General features: G+C 37.9%; 1 long non-coding RNA gene across 1 annotated transcript in view; it reads right to left on the reverse strand.

Moving 5' to 3' along the window:
- Positions 1 to 73: 73 nt before the first annotated feature.
- Positions 74 to 3501, reverse strand: part of LOC105546408 — a 150641-nt gene continuing 147213 nt past the window's right edge. The window contains exon 4 of the long non-coding RNA XR_001007087.1: positions 74 to 1994. This is a non-coding gene — a long non-coding RNA (uncharacterized LOC105546408). The remainder of the gene's footprint in view (positions 1995 to 3501) is intronic.

Raw genomic sequence — 3501 nt, forward strand, 5'->3', positions numbered from 1 at the left:
AAAAAAAAAAAAAAAAAGAATGTGGAAAGAAATTATTGAACATGTTTTAAAACCAGGAAACTTTGAAGAGCAATTTGGCTAAATCTAGTTTAAAGTTTATTTGTGAAAAGCAGCAATTCCAACTCTGATACAACTCAAGCGTAGGCACAGGAGACTTCTACAAGGCTGTTCCACAACATTATTTGTAATAAGAAGCATGGAAATTAGGAAAGCACAAATTGTCTACTGGTAGGAGAATGAATAAATAAAATGTGATATGTGGAATACTCATACAGTTGATTACTATACAGCAGTTAAAAATGAACGATATTAACTCACTTAAGAAATATATACATATATTGGCAGGCATAGTGGCTCACATCTATAGTCCCAGCACTTTGGGAGGCCAAGGCAGGAGGATCACTTGAGCAAAGGAGTTTGAGACCAGTCTGGGCAACATGCTGAAACCCTGTCTCTACAAAAAAAAAAAAAAATACAAAAAATTATCCAGGTGACATGGTGCACACCTGTCAGGAGGCTGAGGTGGGAGGATTGCTTGAGCCTGGAAGGAGGAGGTTGCAGTGAGCAGTGATAGTGCCACTGCACTCCAGCCTGGGAGACAGAGTGAGACCCTGTCAAAAAAAAAAAAGAAGAAGAAGAAAGAAAGAAAGAGAGAGAGAGACAGAGAGTGAGAAAGAAAGGAAAGGAAAGGAGAAGAGAGGAAGAAGGAAAGAAAGAAGGAAAGAAAGAAGGAAAGAAAGATTGAATGTTTACTTGCCAAATGCTCTTCTAGGTGCTGGAAATTCAGCAATGAGCAAGACAGAGTCCCTGCCCTCAGAAAACTTACAAATAGATCCACATATACTAGCATGGATAGAAGACAGAAACATCACAAAATAGGCTGTGAATATTAAATTTGAAAATTCTTAAATTACTCACTGAACAATCACACATATTATTATGTATATGGGCACATAAATGTATTCTTTAATGACCTCAAACAATACATACAGATATTATATAGGGTTGCTTTGAGGGAGGGAATGTAGGCAACAGGACTGCAAAGGTAGGTCAAAGGGAACTTCAACTTTATCTGTACCTTTTTTATTAGAAAAAAGATAAACCAGCGTTTGATAATATTAACAGTCAATTCTGCATTTTGGAAACAAGCATATTTGTCTTATTATTCTCTGTGCTTTATTTATTATTTTCTCAAAATTAAAGAACATACAACAAGGGATTTTAGTATTTTACAGAACAGAAGGTACAATTCAGCTGGGCACCGTGGCTCGCGTCTGTAATCCCAGCGCTTTGGGAGGCCGAGGCGGGTGGGGGTGGGCGGATCACCTGAGGTCAGGAATTCGAGACCAGCCTGGCCAAACACAGCGAAAACCCGAAAACCTGTCTCTACTAAAAATACCAAAATTTAGCAGGGAGTGATGACGGGCGCCTGTAATCCCAGCTACTGGGAAGGCTGAGGCAGGAGAATTGCTTTAACCCAGGAGGTGGAGGTTGCAGTGACCTGAGATCATGCCACTGCACTCCAGCATGGGCAACAGAGCGAGATTCTGTCTCAAAAAAAAAAAAAAAAAGAGAGAACAAAAAGAAAGTACAATTTACAGACAAGAGTCCTGGAGAAGTTAGGTTCAACCTAGAAATGGAGGGGTTGTTTCTTCCCCTAAAACAAAAGAGCAGAGGAAGCAAGAGATGAAGAAAAATAGAAAATAGGATAGGAGTGGAAAGTTGAAGGAGATTGCAGATAATCTTGAACTTCTCAGTAAAGCAGAAAGCAAGATCATCTTCTGAGTGCAAGGGGAAGGGGAGATCACACAGTGAGTTTCAAAAACATGAAAAAAGTTTTTAGACAACCAATAGAGGAAACTAATCAATGAGTCTCCAAGAGATTAATAAAAGGACTACCAAGCAGCAACAAGAGCCAGGTCAGGTTTGGTAGAATGAATTTGCAATGAACTGAATCAATGGTTTCATGTTTTTCTCCATCACGACTTGGTAGCCTAGAAAAAAAAAGAGAGAGAGAAATTAATTGGTAATGGTGAACATGATTTAGGGATTGATTGGATAGGCACTTGGTGGAAATATAAGGTGATATGTTCTAGAGTGATAGTTAAAGCATCTTTTAAAGTTCTCAACTTGAGAGACTGGAATAGAAAAAAAAAATGGAGCTAGAAAAAACTGTGGCTGTCTTGGACTAAGGGTTGGCAAGGGCATGACATGTATGTTAACTATTCTGTCTACAGGCCAGGCCATAGACAGAAATCACTAATAGATCTTGATACCCTTTCTTACCAACTCAGTACTCCGGGAACTTAGTACCAGTAGATTAGAGAGGATACACAATTAAAACGTACCAGACACACCTGTACCTACAAGGGGCTCCTCCAAAGCAGTAAACATGTCATATTAATCTCTCAATCCCCAAGTGTCCCACCTGCCACATACTAAGCTCTCATTCAATAAATGATTGTGGAAAGCAAGAAGAAAATTGTGGGGAGGAAGCAGGGAAGAGAATAGTCTGTGATGAAAAAGAAAGTAAGACTAGAGTCAGAAAGGGGAGGAGCACAAAGCTGACATCTTTGAGACAGAGCTAAAAACAGTTATAGGTTTGCCTCTTCTAATGAATGAAAAAAATATTAAACAGGTTGTTAAACCATAACTCTAAATTTTCTTCTATTAAGTTTTCTCTTTCCTTTCTTGGAAAGAGTTTTTTTAGTAACTTAGCCTATGAAAGGCTAACTTTAACTTCAGGCAGAGTAGTCTAATATAAAAGTTTTAGCATCTAAACATTTAAAAACCAAGAGTTCACTAATGTTTTGTTTATATAATATGGATGTTCTGAGGAATAAATACCTTCTGTCACACTGTTATAGAACTGTAATATTTTCAATTGACAAAAGTATGGGATTTTTGTGTTGATGATTTTTTCCATAAGAAGCATGAAGAATTTTGGCTAAAGTCTGATATAATATAGAATGTAGGGAAAACATTTCTGGTTTTCTGATCCTTAAAGAGAAAATTTAAGATACTTAGTTGTTTGAATTTTTCAACCATTGATAACTGTAATGAATTATGAATGCAAATGGTTTTAGTAATGCTGTCTTAACATTTACCTGAAAATAAAATTAACTACTTTTCTCTGCATGACTCAAAAATTTGTCTTACATGGTTGCTCTCTAACTGGTATTTTTAATGGAAAGATTGGATATTTTCCTTTGTTCATCGTCTGAACTGCCTCTGATGAGCTCATCATGAGGCAAAACATGCCAAGCCTTCTTATCAGCCACATCAACCATGATGAGGCCAGCGACGCTTTGTTAACAGATATTAGCTGCAGATAGCAGAATACAAACAAGACTTGAGTATGGAGGTACAGCCTTAGGAAATATGTGTAAAGTACTTAAAATAAAGGTACCTTCCAGCCAGCCACAGTGGCTCAAGCCTGTAATCCCAGCACTTTGGAAGGCAGAAGCAGGTGGATCACCTGAGGTCAGGAGTTCGAGACCA

The sequence above is a fragment of the Mandrillus leucophaeus genome, unplaced genomic scaffold, assembly GCF_000951045.1.
Source record: "Mandrillus leucophaeus isolate KB7577 unplaced genomic scaffold, Mleu.le_1.0 Scaffold359, whole genome shotgun sequence".
NCBI classification, from domain to species: Eukaryota; Metazoa; Chordata; class Mammalia; order Primates; family Cercopithecidae; genus Mandrillus; species Mandrillus leucophaeus.